Below are 16616 nucleotides of genomic sequence, written 5' to 3'. Positions count from 1 at the left end.
TTCAGGGGCTGCTGAAAAAATGCAGAAAAGCTCCTAAACGTTTACATTTATCAGCTGTAGTGTACATGGAACCCAAGTATGAAAAACCTGCAATCTATAAACAAGAAAATTATCAACAAATGGAAAAGCGAAGACACATAGCAATACACAAGTGCCGGGATATATCCAATAGTTACCAGTTCATTTGTGGTGGTGGGGGCTCTCAGTAGCTGGTGATGAAGACTCATTTTGATCAATAGTCTTTGGGTAAGAAATTTTAATTTTAAAGGATAAGTTCACCTTTTGGACAAAACTAAAGCCAATTCTTTTGCAGGTAAAATCTGCTTTTATTTTGTCTACAGGAAGCATTGCCCCGGCTATCAGTAGATCACTGATGCCATGCAAGTCTTCATGGAAAACTGTGAATGATGTGGATTTGTGGCTGGAGCCGCACATAGCTGCTCTGTTTTCAAATTTGACAGTACGGGGAGAAATTTCCTTGTACTAGGGGCCGAGGGGCTTGCGGTGGCTGGAACATGCTACATGTGCTATATTAAAAACGGGTTGAACATGAAACATGTTCCCAAAGGTGAACGTCTCCTTTTTAAGCATTGCCCAGTATTGATGGAAAGGCATATCTGCTGCCAGAACCATCTTGGTGATACTTCCATGAAAAGACTAAACATACCAGAAGGATGAACTACAAGAAATACTCTGCCAACCAGCTATGCCGACTTTCCAGTTTCATTATATAAAGTCAGGAGGATGAACACAGCTCAGCCGGCTAAGATGTGTAATTTTTAATCGGATCTATAATTTTAAAATATAGAAAATGGTTGCTTTACCTTTTTTGTATCAAATACAAGACGGCAGAGGCCATGGTGAAGGCCATCAGAAGAATATCCGTAACACTTCCATAAAACGGTCCCAGAATGAACCACAATAACCATGAATGATGTATTAATATCCAAATCTCAATAGTCACATCCTTTTTCAGGCACTTTTTTTTTTTTTTTTTTTTTAAATCAAATATTTTCAATGCATTTTTCCTGCTCAATGTCATCTTTATGTTCTCAGGAAGACCTCATAGCATCACTGACAGATTTTGTAATTCCTATTATTGTATTTGTTGTGGTATGTTGTGTGGTCCATATGGCTTTACCTCATTTAACACACAAACCCAATGTAATACTTTTTTCCCATAAGCCACCCAGAGGGCATTTGATCATTCTCAAACTTCTGAAAGAGCCCACTGTGGTGAAGGATGGAGGTGTGGTAACATGATTCTGGGAAACCTGGTTTTTGCTCTTTTATGTGCTGACTGGCGTCGCACACTAATTGAACATTGAGTGAGTGGTACTTCTTGTGCTTCCTGAAGCTCACTTCCTTGTGCCTAGGGGGCCAGATTGCAATATGGATGCAATCAATTGAACCAACAATATTTGGGAAGTGAGCACCCCAGTAGAAATCCACCTTTACTGTCCTCTACTCTACAGCATATTATGAAAAGTGGATATATTGTGGCACAAGGTGAATGGTATTAATGACCTGCTCATAATCCTTCTCATAAAACTGGAAGTCTGCTTCTGCCATTATGGCTCAATAAATATTTGCATGTGGTGCCATTAGCGAATGAGCACCTAATCTGCCATAAAAGCCCAACAGATAAAGTTGCCAGTCTGTTTAGTGAGCTATCAGTGACTGTCCTGTTTAGTGTACTGGATTGTGATCTTGTGCTTCTGATATCTCGGTTTACATTTCTTGCCCCTCTTGGTAAGACCAACATCTTCATGTTGCTTTATATCTGCAATAAGAGGCTGAGATAAAATCCAAAACTCTCACAGCAAATACTTGTTTTTGTTTCACAGTTTATAAAATTTAGCGGAGACCCCTCTCTATCTTCTTGAAAAGGCCACCTCCTTCAAAATTTTGCTTGTCCATCTCTCCTCTGTTTCCTAACAGTCCTCTGCTTCTACTTCCCAAGTTCACCCCACCACTTCTATCCAGTCCAACATTCCTTCACATCTGTCTTTCCAACTCCAACCTAAAGCTCCAGCCTCTAGGCAGCCCAACATCCTTTCCTATGCCCCACCTTCACATTCCTGAGCCCAGCCCCCTTAAGCAGCCCAACATCCCTTTCTACGCCCCACCTTCATGTTCCTTTTTTTACAGCTCCAACATCCCTTCCCATGCTACACCTTTCCATACCTGCTATAGGAAAAGACAATAGCTTCCTGCATGTCCATAAACCCTCACTTCAGCACTCCCACTGCCCATCACACCAATACCCTAACTGCCCATCCAATTCTTGGTTTCATGTTTTAATTTTGTAAACAAGTCCACATTTTTGAAAGAATGTGAATGTTGTGTTTTGTTGCAATCTATTCTTGTACTTTGTTTTTGACTTTTGCTTTTTTAGGGGCTTCAGCATTTAGAACAGACGTTTATAGGAGGCTGAGCATTAACTTCAATATTAGAGGACCATGACATTTGCCAAGCAATTTTGTAGGAAAAACAAAAGCTTATCACTACTAAAAGCAAAGGTTAATGCAATCCATTGCAGCTGAAGGCTTGGTTAACGCCTATGCTTTTTTGCTTTGATCACTTTCAATGATTTTTGCATTTTTACATGCTTTGTTTTTTACTGCAGTTTTTTTTTGGTTAAAGGTAAACATTTTTGGTTGGGCAGAAAAAAAAAAATGCAAAACACGGCACAGACTACATGTTTCAGTAACTTCTCCATTGAACAACCAAACAAATGCATCCTCCATATGTATTCTAATTGTGAAGCTTCTTATTTTGCTTTTAAGCCAACTTTCCTCATTTGAAAAAGGCTACGTCCAGCTTGGCCAGCATGTTGCATGTTCACCCTATAATACTGCTGAAGCATTTTGTAACATGATTCTTAACGTGTGCCCTTGGGAAGTTGTGACCACAATACATCCTCAAACTCCATTACATCCTCCCTCATCCGCCAATGTGGCCGTGACACCGACAGCTGCATGACCAAGGAGTTTCTGAATAGTGGTGGCCGGACACGGATTCTTTCCTGAGACAACTCTTAACCATTATCCCTTCACTTTAACCTGACAGTGTGGAGAAGTGTCTGTGACTGGCTGTTAGTCCTTCCAATAGCAGTTGTAGATTCTGTAACCCAAAATAAGGTGACCTGATGGGGATCCAGCTTCCCCAGTTCCCCATCAGTCTTCCCTGGCCCAGTCTGACATTTTCCAGACATATGGTGGAGTCAGCACCATATCACTTTTAACAAAGCCCTGTACACTTCTCTAGCCACTCTTACCTAGCCATGTATTTAGATTTTACAAAGCAGATGATCTCTCCAAACTACAAAAATGAGCTGTTCTAGTGTTCCTCCACCCTATCAATCCCACTAAATGTCAGTGATAATGGATCACATTTGTGGGATTCCCTAAAGGTGCCTGGACAGACTATGATCTTTCTTTCCTTAATATTCGCATCATGTTCCCTTAGTCTCTTGAACAATGGTCTAGTTCACCCCACATATTGGAATTTACATGAACACTCCAATAGGTCGGTTACATAAGAGGCAGTGCATGTTATTGCTCAATGTTATATTCCTTAATAGTCACTTGTGACTTAAAACTTTCTATTCTTATCCCTGTAGTTCTACAAATATTGCATTTCCTACATGGGAAGAAACCTTTCAGGTCGAACATTCTATTTTTGTTCTTCAAAGGAGAGATACTTTCTTCTTAGGAACTGTCCCTTGGGTATGTTTGCCAAACATAACGGATAGTGGCAACTTCCTAATGGGATAAAGCTACTCGGTCAGTTTTCTTAAAGTAAGATTTAGTGATTTTCCCGTTGTGGTTTATCAGCGTGAGATCCAAGAAATTGATCTCCTTGGTGCTATAAGTATAGGAGAGGTCAATATTCAATTTGTCATTCAAAGTGTTAAAAAAACTTTTAGCGCTTGTTCCATTCCGTGAAAGAGACATCATCTATATATCTCTTATAAAAAATTTTAGTTCTGGCCAATCTCTAGCAAAAATTAAAAATTCTTCCCAGTATGCCATAAATAAGTTAGCGAGGCTGGGGACAAATTTAGCCCCCATAGCCACGCCTTTTTATCTGTAAATATTTCTGGTCAAACCAGAAGTAATTCTTGCTCATGGCAAAATCCAATAGCTATACAATTTTAATCTGGGGTAGTGGTAAAGCGCTATGTGTGCTTAAATAAAATTATGCTGCTTCCATTCCGTCTTTGTGGGCAATGTTGCTATAAAGCAAAGCAACGTCTGCCATAACTAAAAAGGTGTTAAATTGTGAAAATATCTTTTTAATATCATTCAAAATATGTTTGGTGTCACGCAAGAAAGCTGGAGTTTGTACCACCAGTGGTTGAAAACAATGTATTATCCCACCTTAGAACAAAGGGAACCTATACCTCTTACTATACAGTAAGGCTTCCAGGTGGTTTCAATGGATCTTTGTGGATTTTGGGTAAAATGCAAAGAACCGGTAGTTTAAGAGCCGAGGGACATAAAAAAAATTCCCTCTCCTCCTTTTTAGTGATCACTCCATCTTTAAAATCATTTTTGATAATCTTTAAGGTTCGTTTTATATGTTAAAATGGGATCTTTGGTTAAAAGTGCATAGGTATTGGCATCATTAAGTATATTAAAGTAAAACTAATTTGTGTCCTGGAAGGGAGACAGACCATCTCTCAGGAGACTTGGGTGTCAACTAAGTCCATGAGTGAGTCATGCAGAGCGAGGAAACAAATTGTTTTTGAGGTGAGCATATACTACAGTGGGATATGTTTAGAAAAAATTAAGTTTAAGGCTTCCTAACACTGTTTTTCTATTTGGGGAAAAACATTTTTGGGGGTTATGTGGACAATTTAGACCACATATTGCTGCAGGTGTGTATTTTAGTGCAGATGTAAGGTGGCATCTCCACAACCCAGGATGAGGCAATTGGATGCAAGTATGGGAGGGGGTGAAAAAACAAGAAGTTAATGTATAATAAGAAATTCTATATACTCACCAGCGGGGATTCTGGCTCCACACCTGATGATGGTGTTGGTCCTCCCCCAAAATGTCCTAAACCAGCCTCCAGGACACCTGTATGACTAGAGATGTAAGAACAAAGCAAGTGAGCCTTGACATGGGTGAAGGAGGCTTGGTTGTTGGCCATAGCCGCCATATCTATGAAAAATTAAGTTTATATTGGTTCTTTAAGTGACCCCCTTCAGTGTAAGGACATTGAGTTCTCTAAAGTGATCAATATTATACTTGGAAATCATGCAGCTTCAACTACAATAAACCAAGGAGAGCACATCTAAAAGTGTAGATGAAACAAACATTTATTGTACACAATTAAAAACCACTTGCAGGAAAGCAGGTGAAATATGGCATCTAGTCCATTGGGGATAAACCACCTCAGTGTGTGAAGGTCCTGTCATCGCAATGTGTAGTAACCAGATCCTCCCGATCACTATTCCAGGCTGATCCGGCAAGATGGTGGTGCCCGGAAGTGAGGGCTGGAGCTCACATTGGTGTAATGACATGAGAGCGTCGTTATGCGTTTCACGAGCATGTGTACTGTAGGTCTCGTCACAGGCACGCTCCTTTGTCAAGCTGACGGAGGAGGAATATTTTCGGCTATTGACACAAGATGTGAAGTCAGCTGAAGGCTGCCATTCTTAAAGGCACAGGGACTATATGCAATATACTTCATAATAAAGGATTACAAGAGAGCAGTGCAAATAAACCATGATAAATTGTATAAATTGTGCAAATTGCATAAGTAAAAATGGGCTAAGCCATGGCAACAACCATCATAGAAGGTTCCCCCATCCTCTGGAACTCACTACCCCAATCCATCAGACTGTCACCTTCCCTCCTCACCTTCAGGCGCTCCCTGAAAACCCACCTCTTCAGGGAAGCCTACCCCACCCTCACCTAACTGCTGCTCGCCTTCATTCCTCCTACCACTCCATCCCCCACAGCCACTTCCTCCTGTACCACTACCCCCTCCCTCCTAGATTGTAAGCTCGAAAGAGTAGGGCCCTATAACCCCTCGTGTGCTGTTTGTAGTTGCTGTAATGTTTCATGTATTGTCCCCCCCTCTATTGTACAGCGCTGAGCAAACCCTTTGGCGCTATATAAAAACTCAATGTAATGTAATAAATGTAATAGAAGGTGTAAATTGTACAACCCAAAAATAAATGCATATGCTGTTAGATAAGTTACGAGACTCTGAGCATATATAAAATCAGGACACTTCCTAAGCCTTAATAGAGGTGAGACAACTAATATAATATAAAAACATAAGATTAAACTGTATCCTGCTAATCCTAATATACTCACTGGTATGTCGTGGAAGTCACCCCAATTGGACCATCCACCCCCATATTTTCCCAGAAATTTCCAAATTCAATTTTCATGTAAATGGAAAAAAAATTTATGTATAGTAGGTAAAAATATATTAAACTACATGATGGTGGAAATTTCCAATTCTTCATTCAAACCTCTTGGTGAGAGAGTATGCAGGGAGTAAATCCAAAAGGTTTCTCTGACACACAACCTATGGAATTGCTCAGCCTCTGGCAATGTTTTGGGGATGTGATCTAACACCCAGACTTGAAGTCCAATGGTTGATTGGTGATGCTATTCTGCAAAGTGTACAGGAGCACTGGTTGTCTTGTCTTTCCCCTCCTCTATTAGCCGTCCATAGCGTATGGTTCGGCCCACATAAAATTAAGCGCATGGGCAAGATAGGCAGTATACTAGATAAAATCAGAAGCAATTATAGAAATTGTCAAATTTGGAGGTCTTACCATTTTTTTTTTTTTTTTTTTTTTTAAGGACTGGAGCCCTCTGGTAGGTGACTTTGTTTATTAGGGAGTGGGGTCTTAAGGTGTAGATCTTCTAGTAGGATATTCCAATGCTTAGTACCCTTTCCATCTTAACATGCTGATTGTGAAATGTGGTAATGAAACAAGTAGAATGGTCGCTGTTCTTGGTATTTTTTCTTTTCAGGTTTACGGTTTAAATATCAATTGTAGGCTTTTTTTTCCTATTGATTCAGTTGGCTAACCCTCATCTGAAACCGTGTGGTTTTTTTTTTTTTTTGTTAGGGTTATGCTTTGTTCAATGTAATCAATGACAACCAACAGAACTGTCCCTTTTTAGGGATGTTAATCCATTTGAGGAAATGGAAGCTGTCATAGTGTGTATATAGGAATGCCCACTGTGGGCTTTGAAGTTTCTGGCCTGTATTACCCCACTATTGTGACTAACTTCAAGATCGATCTAGAAAGGCCAAACTATTGGGGTCAGAAACATATGTGAAGCAAAGGTCATGAGGGTTGCTGTTGCAATGTTCCACAAATAGGTTTATTAATGTAGCTGCACCATCCCAGATGACAAGAATGTCATCTATATATCTCCCAAAAGAAATTTGCAGCCAACCTGTTTTTCCATATATAGTTTCTTTCCAGAGGCCCATCGCCCAGTTTGCATACAAGGGAGCAAAATTGGCTCCCATAGCTGTGCCTTGGATTTGTATATAGAATTCACCATTATAACAAAAATAATTATGGATTAAGCAGACTTGTGTAACTTCTATGATGACGGTAGCTTGTTTGGGGTCTAATAATGGGAAATCTTGTAATGCCTTAAGGTGAGGGATAGACAAAGTGATTCATGTCAAGTGAGACCCACAAATAGGGATTGTAAAATGCAGGATTTATGTATTTACCAGTGGGAGCCCAACTGAGTGGGTAATTTTGCAAATAACCTCCTTTTTAATTGGATAATAGCCTTTAGCTCACCTTTTTGGTTGTGTTAAACATAGTTGATCTGCATGAGAGAGAGAATATATATTGTGACATAATGAAAGGTGAGGTGATTGGATGCTGAGGCCCTGATTTACTAATGTATCTAGACGGCGCCTAGGTACATTTCCGTGGGCTAATGTCTGCTTTTCATTAGAGTCCATCTACTTTTAGACGGCAAAGACACTTATAAAGAAAGCGTCTAACAAGTAGACGAGAAAGCGAATTTACTAACTAGGCACAATACAGGAATCCATCTAAGAAAGCAGATGTGCTAGAAGCACGTCTAACACAATGAAAAATCACTGCAGAAACATGTTCACATTGAAATTTGCTTTCACAAGTATTGGGACTTAATTTTAAACAAATATATTACATTTAAAAAAAAAATTAAATGGGTAAATAGCTTTTTAAAGGAATACATGACAGTCAAGAACTAGACGCTTCTCCAGCATGTATGCACGGATATAAATGAGCATGTGCAGGACACAATTTAGTCTGCCGTGGGCGCTTTCTTTTCAGATGCTGTTTTAATAGTAACGCTGTGTGGAGTCGTCTGCAATCGATCGTGTCTACGGTGTGTGACAATCAGCACTAAGTGTAGCTAGGCATATCTTTTATGTAAAACAATTACAGAAATAATTATAAGGGATAAGAAACAAAAATAGAATCACTAGAATTAAAATCAAATTGTTAATGGCCAGGAACTTCTTCTTTAGGGTGGCCATGGGCTCTGCTGGGCCAGGGATAAGGTCCATATTGTGTACCGGCTCCAGGGTTTTGCAAGAAGCCACTGATTTAGTGCTACCCTGGAACTGGTTTGCCTTCCTCTTGAAATGGTCCAGTTCCAATACTGCATCACATGACTGGTATTAGTGTGTGCCTTGACCAGTAAAACTGTGTAGTCTTCCATTCAGCTGACACTGTAAAGATCACCGAGGTATCTGTATTGCTTCTCAGTGTAAGAGAGCTCATGAGGGTTGGCGGCTATGGTAGCATAAACTTCAATGTTGGGTAGATGATTTTCATAGAGCCAGATTCACAGGTCTCGATGTATAGAACAATCTTTTTGTACATCTTGTTATCGTACATATATTTGACTGGCTTGTTCAGTTCTTCGATGTGGAGGTCATCACTTGGAAAGGATAGCAGATCCGGAGCTCCATGATCAATGAGGCTGATTAAGAGTGGACCTACCGACCATATCTTTATCACCTTTCCAGATCCTTCTTTTTTTTTTTTCCCTTCACCGCCTCTGCATCGCCTCTTTTGTGTAGACCTTAAGAACTCTAACATACACATATATACTGTTGGGCCCATTTTTAATGATTCCCTTGGTTGGATTCTCTTCATTATCTGCAATATCATCATACATAATCACCATGATCTACTTGATTTGATAAGCTTGGCACTGATGTCTGTAGTTGTAGCAGCCATTGGAGCAAGCCACCAGGACCACCCACTGCTTCTATCCAACCTCTGGGTCATCCATGGGCATGGATGTGGCTAGGACAGTAAGGCTGAGGATTATTGTTACAGGAAGCATCTTACATTTAGTAACAGGACCCTGCTCCCCTGCAGCGGTCTGCACTCTGGGTGTTATCACAGCAATGAGATCAGATTGTGACATCTCAATAAAATAAAAATGGAGGCCTGAATATATATTGAGTATTAAAAATGAATTGGGCTGTGTTTTAATTGTGGTGCTTTGATGCAGGGAAGATGCGCTTTAAGCAGGCCACAGATGAGCTGAAAAGCAAATTAACATTCATGTTGATAGTTGGATCATTCGTTTTTCGCATCATTAGTGTGTCAACGACATGCATTTCGGACCATAGCTGAAAGTGTCTTATCCTGCATGTTGGGTATCGGGACAGAATTTCGAACAGTTGATGGGGATTCATATGAAAAAAAGACTGAAAAATGAACTGTGCATGAGCTAGGAGGGGAGGGGGTGAAAAACCACAAGTTAATGTATAATCAGAAATCCTATATACTCACCAGCGGGGATCCTGGCTCCACACCTGATGGTGTTGGTCCTCCCCCAAATGTCCTAAACCAGCCACCGGGACACCAGTATGACTAGAAATGTAAGAACAAAGAAAGTGAGCCTTGACATGGGTGAAGGAGGCTTGGTTGTTGGCCATAGCCGCCATATCTATGAAAAACACGTTATATTGGTTCTTTAACTGACCCCCTTCAGTGTAAGGACATTGAGTTGTCTAAAGTGATCTATATTATACTTGGAAATCATGCAGCTTCAACTACAATAAACCAAAGAGCGCATCTAAGTGTAGATGAAACAAACATTTATTGTACACAATTAACCACTTGCAGGAAAGCAGGTGAAATATGGCATCTAGTCCATTAAGGATAAACCGCCTCAGTGTGATGGTCCTGTCATCGCAATGTGTAGTAACCAGATCCTCCCTAACTGTCAGGCTCCGCCCAACGGGATCTCTAGTGGTCCACGGCACGGGGTTTCCCAGGACGCGGAGTCTAAGTCTCAGTCTGCCTTTTCACCAGGGCCCCTGATGGTGGGGATGGACTTGGTGCAAGACTGAAACCAGGTCGCGTCCCTGGGCACCCCCGGCGGTGGCAGAGGGGTCCCGCTGAGGGTATGTGCCCGGGTAGAGCCTGCTGTGAAGGGGATGACAGATCCCGATCCGAGCGGGACGGATGGGATGACAGATCCCGATCCGAGCGGGATGGATGGGCAGCTATCAGGAGTAGGCGAGGTCAGACTAGCCGGGTCGGTATTGTGCGGGCAGCGTGGTACGGGGGGAGTAAGCGGAGAATGGTCGGGGTCACAAGCCAGGTTCAGCAGGTAGCGGGCAGCGCGGTGCAGGAGGTCAGGCAGAAGGATGGTCAGGGACGAGCCGGGGTCAGAGCAGGAGAAGGTCAGCATAAACAGGACAGGCAGAGTTTGGCAACAAGGAGCGTACTTACAGGAACAGGAACGAGACCTTGCGGCAATTTGGAGATGCACAGGCAGCTTTAAATAGGGCGCCCTGCTCTCCCATTGGTGCGGCCGCGATCGCTACTGCGCATGCGCGGCCGCCGCGATCGCCGAGGATTCTGCGCTCGCTGGCTGGGACGGATCGGCGGTCTGCGCATGCGCGCGCTGCCGAGGACCCGGGATCCCTGACACTCACTATTCCAGGCTGATCTGGCAAGATGGTGGTGCCCGGAAGTGAGGGCTGGAGCTCACATGTGAAGTCGAAGGCTGCCATTCTTAAAGGGGCAAGGACTATTTGCAATATACGTCATAATAAAGGATTACAAGAGAGCAGTGCAAATAAACCATAATAAATTGTATAAATTGTGCAAATTACATAAATAAAATTGGGCTAAGCCATGGCAACAACCATCATAGAAGGTGTAAATTGTACAACCCAAAAATAAATGCATATGCTGTTGGATAAGTTACGAGACTCTGAGCATATATAAAATCAGGACACTTCCTAAGCCTTAATAGAGGTGAGACAACTAATATAATATAAAAACATAAGATATAATAAAACTGCATCATGCTAATCCTAATATACTCACTGGTATGTCGAGGAAAGAAAGTCACTCCAATTGAACCAGCCACCCCCATATTTTCCCAGAAATTTCTAAATTCAATTTTCATGTAAATGGAGAAAAAAAATTTATGTATAGTAGGTAAAAATATATTAAACTACATGATGGTGGAAATTTCCAATTCTTCATTCAATCCTCTTGGTGAGAGAGTATGCAGGGAGTAAATCCAAAAGGTTTATCTGACACACAACCTATGGAATCGCTCAGCCTCTGGCAATGTTTTGGGGATGTGATCTAACACCCAGACTTGACATCCGATGGTTGATTTGTGGTGATATTCTGCAAAGTGTACGGGAACACTGGTTGTCTTGTCTTTCCCCTCCTCTATTAGCCGTCCATAGCGTATGGTTCGGCCAACATAAAATTTAGCGCATGGGCAAGATAGGCAGTATACTAGATAAAATCAGAGGAGCAACTATAGAAATTGTCAAATTTGGAGGTCTTACCATTTTTTTTTTTTTTTTTATAGTAAATTCTTCTGTCCATGGGTGACAAAGGAACAGGTCTTGCACAGAGCCTTACGGTATTGATACATGCCTGTAAGGGGGATAAGGCAAGTGGACTGAGTTGGACACAGTGGGAGGAAGTTTACTGTGGACTATTTGTTTTTTTTTTTTTTTTTTTTTGTTAAGGTCTGGAGCCCTCCGGTAGGTGACTTTGTTTTATTAGGGAGTGGGGTCTTAAGGTGTAGATCTTCTAGTAGGATAATCCAATGCTTAGTACCCTTTCCATCTTAACATGCTGATTGTGAAATGTGGTAATGAAACAAGTAGAATGGTCGCTGTTCTTGGTATTTTTTTCTTTTCAGATTTACGGTTTAAATATCAATTGTAGGCTTTTCTATTGATTCAGTTGGCTAACCCTCATCTGAAAACATGTTTTTTTTTTTTTTTTTTTTTTAGGGTTATGCTTTGTTCAATGTAATCAATGACAACCAACAGAACTGTCCCTTTTTAGGGATGTTAATCCATTTGAGGAAATGGAAGCTGTCATAGTGTATATAGGAATTGCCCACTGTGGGCTTTGAAGTTTCTGGCCTGTATTACCCCACTATTGTGACTAACTTCAAGATCGATCTAGAAAGGCCAAACTATTGGGGGCAGAAACATATGTGAAGCAAAGGTCACGAGGGTTGCTGTTGCAATGCTCCACAAATAGGTTTATTAATGTAGCTGCACCATCCCAGATGACAAGAATGTCATCTATATATCTCCCAAAAACAATTTGCAGCCAACCTGTTTTTCCATATATAGTTTCTTTCCAGAGGCCCATCGCCCAGTTTGCATACAAGGGAGCAAAATTGGCTCCCATAGCTGTGCCTTGGATTTGTATATAGAATTCCCCATTATAACTAAAATAATTATGGATTAAGCAGACTTGTGTAACTTCTATGATGACGGTAGCTTGTCTGGGGTCTAATAATGGGAAATATTGTAATGCTTTAAGGCCAAATTGGTGAGGGATAGACCAAGTGAATTCATATCAAGTGAGACCCACGAATAGGGATTGTAAAATGCAGGATTTATGTATTTACCAGTGGGAGCCCAACTGAGTGGGTAATTTTGCAAATAACCTCCTTTTTAATTAGATAGCAGCCTTTTTAGCTCACCTTTTTGGTTGTGTTAAACATAGTTGATCTGCATGAGAGAGAATATATATTGTGACATAATGAAAGGTGAGGTGATTGGATGCTGAGGCCCTGATTTACTAATGTATCCAGACAGCGTCTAGGTACATTTCCGTGGGCTAATGTCTACTTTTCATCAGAGTCCATCTACTTTTAGACGGCAAAGACATTTTACTAAAGAAAGCGTCTAACAAGTAGACGTGAAAGCGAATTTACGAACTAGGCACAATACAGGAATCCATCTAAGAAAGCAGATGTGCTAGAAGCACGTCTAACACAACGAAAAATCACTGCAGAAACATGTTCACATTGAAATTTGCTTTCACAAGTATTGGGACTTAATTTTAAACAAATATATTACATTTCAAAAAAAATTAAATGGGTAAATAGCTTTTTAAAGGATTACATGACAGTCAAGAACTAGACTCTTCTCCAGCATGTATGCACGGATATAAATGAGCATGTGCAGGACACAAGTTAGCTGTCTGCCGTGGGCGCTTTCTTTTCAGATGCTGTTTTTAATAGTAACGCTGTGTGGAGTCCTCTGCAATCAATCGTGTCTACGGTGTGTGACAACCAGCACTAAGTGTAGCTAGGCATATCTTTTATGTAAAACATTACAGAAATAATTATAAGTGATAAGAAACAAAAATAGAATCACTAGAATTAAAATCAAATTGTTAATGGCCAGGAACTTCTTCTTTAGGGTGGCCATGGGCTCTGCTGGGCCAGGGATAAGGTCCATATTGTGTACAGGCTCCAGGGTTTTGCAAGAAGCCACGGATTTAGCGCTACCCTGGAACTGGTTTGCCTTCATCTTGAAATGGTCCAGTTCCAATACTGCATCACATGACTGGTATTAGTGTCTGCCTTGACCAGTAAAACTGTGTAGTCTTCCATCCAGCTGACCTGTAAAGATCACCGAGGTATCGGTCTTGCTTCTCATTGTAAGAGGACTCATGAGGGTTGGCGGCTATGGTAGCATAAACTTCAATGTTGGGTAGATGATTTTCATGGAGCCAGATTCACAGGTCTCGATGTATAGAACAATCTTTTTGTACATCTTGTTATCGTACATATATTTAACTGGTTTGTTCAGTTCTTCGATGTGGAGGTCATCACTTGGAAAGGATAGCAGACCCGGAGCTCCATGATCAATGAGGCTGATTAAGAGTGGACCTAACGACCATATCTTTATCACCTTCCCAGATCCTTTTTTTCCTTCACCGCCTCTGTATCGCCTTTTGTGTAGTCCTTAAGCACTCACATACACATGTATACTGTTGGGCTCATTTTTAATTCCCTTGGTTGGATTCTCTTCATTATCTGCAATATCATCATACATCATCACCATGATCTACTTGATTTGATAAGCTCGGCACTGATGTCTGTAGCTGTAGCAGCCATTGGAGCAAGCCACCAGAACCACCCACTGCTTCTATCCAACCTCTGGGTCATCCATGGGCATGGATGTGGCTAGGACAGTAAGGCTGAGAATTATTGTTACTGGACGCATCTTACATTTAGTAACAGGACCCTGCTCCCCTGCAGCGGTCTGCACTCTGGGTGTTATCACAGCAATGAGATCAGATTGTGACATCTCAACAAAATAAAATAAAAATGGAGGCCTGGATAGATATTGAGTATTAAAAATGAATTGGGTTGTGTTTTTTTTAATTGTGGTGCTTTGATGCAGGGAAGATGCGCTTTAAGCAGACCACAGATGAGCTGAAAAGCAAATTAACATTCATGTTGATAGTTGGATCATTCGTTTTTCGCATCATTAGTGTGTCGGCAACGACATGTAATTTTTGGACCATAGCTGAAAGTGCCTTATCATGCATGTTGGGAATCGGGACCGAATTTCGAACAGTTGATGGGGATTCATATGAAAAAACAGACTGAAAATAAACTGTGCATGAGCTAGGAGGGGAGGGGGTGAAAAACAACAAGAAGTTAATGTATAATAAGAAATCCTACAGACTCACCAGTGGGGATCCTGGATCCACACCTGATGGTGTTGGTCCTCCCCCAAATGTCCTAAACCAGCCTCCGGGATACCAGTATGACTAGAAATGTAAGAACAAAGCAAGTGAGCCTTGACATGGGTGAAGGAGGCTTGGTTGTTGGCCATAGCCGCCATATCTATGAAAAACAAGTTATATTGATTCTTTAATTGACCCCCTTCAGTGTAAGGACATTGAGTTCTCTAAAGTGATCAATATTATACTTGGAAATCATGCAGCTTCAACTACAACAAACCAAAGAAGAGAGCGCATCTAAGTGTAGATGAAACAAACATTTATTGTACACAATTAAAAACCACTTACAGGAAAGCAGGTGAAATATGGCATCTAGTCCATCGGGGATAAACCGCCTCAGTGAGAAGGTCCTGTCATCACAATGTGTAGTAACCAGATCCTCCCTATCACTATTCCAGGCTGATCCGGCAAGATGGTGGTGCCCGGAAGTGAGGGCTGGAGCTCACATTGGTGTAATGACATCAGAGCGTAGTTATGCGTTTCACAAGCATGTGCACTGTAGGTCTCGTCACAGGCACGCTTTGTCAAGCTGACAGAGGAGGAATATTTTTGGCTATTTACACAAGATGTGAAGTCAGTTGAAGGCTGTCATTCTTAAAGGGACAGGGACTATATGCAATATACTTCATAATAAAGGATTACAAGAGAGCAGTGCAAATAAACCATGATAAATTGTATAAATTGTGCAAATTGCATAATAAAAATAGGCTAAGCCATGGCAACAACCATCATAGAAGGTGTAAATTGTACAACCCAAAAATAAATGCATATGCTGTTAGATAAGTTACAAGACTCTGAGCATATATAAAATCAGGACACTTCCTAAGCCTTATAAAAGAAAAATAAGAAAGTGAGCGCTCTCACAACAGCAGCCAATGCACCCAAGGCAATCACAGCAAAACCTTCAAAAATACACAGAAAATATAAAAAAGGTGCGGCGCTGATAGATATGACATACGATCTATAAACCCATATATGTCTCAGATGATCTGAAAACACACTGTGATGTATAACAGAAATAAGGACCAATACTTAAGATAAATAGGTAATAATGTCCAGGCCTCCCCTCTGATGTGCTGGAGCACGAAAGGCCTTAGGAGGAGCCAGCAGAGCGTGACATCTTAGCCGCCCGGAGCCACGAGGAGGCCCAGCGGCCATATTACTTTTGGTCCGTCACACAACTTTTATCATTCACTAGTTCAGTGTTTTCTGCCCTGTTTTATACTATTTTGGAATAAATGTTCTTGATTTTACTCACTTACTACACTATGAGGTTTTTTTGGCTCCTACCTGGAGCTAACTAATTTTTAGGACATCTGACCTATTTTGGCCACCGGAGGGAGTTCCTCGCTCATTACTCACCTTGTCTAAAGAGGATCTCTGGATCTGGATGCTGTCCATTTTACCAAGATCGCCTGCTCCCGGATACCCACTGTACCCGCTTGATGAGTGATTTCCAGGGGTCATACTACATATGTGCTTTTATATAGCGCGTCCGGTGAGTGCGCAATTTTACCGTTTTGATCCTGGGCTTACTAGTTTCTATGCAAGATCCTGC

The 16616-nt window shown here is 41.2% G+C and overlaps 3 pseudogenes; all 3 read right to left on the bottom strand.

The window, feature by feature from the left end:
* The window catches only part of LOC149470414 (sodium channel protein type 8 subunit alpha pseudogene), a 28865-nt pseudogene extending 23696 nt beyond the window's left edge, over window positions 1-5169 (bottom strand).
* A 3252-nt stretch (window positions 5170-8421) lies between these two features.
* On the bottom strand, window positions 8422-9350 carry LOC149470413 (legumain pseudogene; annotated as a pseudogene).
* Window positions 9351-9475: 125 nt separating this feature from the next.
* LOC149470412 (legumain pseudogene) lies at window positions 9476-14532 on the bottom strand (annotated as a pseudogene).
* Between the last annotated feature and the right edge of the window lie 2084 nt (window positions 14533-16616).

This window comes from Staurois parvus, unplaced genomic scaffold (assembly GCF_062004578.1).
Source record: "Staurois parvus isolate SC_StPar_1 unplaced genomic scaffold, SC_StPar_1.0 ptg000046l, whole genome shotgun sequence".
NCBI lineage: Eukaryota > Metazoa > Chordata > Amphibia > Anura > Ranidae > Staurois > Staurois parvus.
The sequence above is the reverse complement of the archived record's forward strand: the minus strand, read 5'-3'. Positions and strand labels throughout refer to the sequence as shown.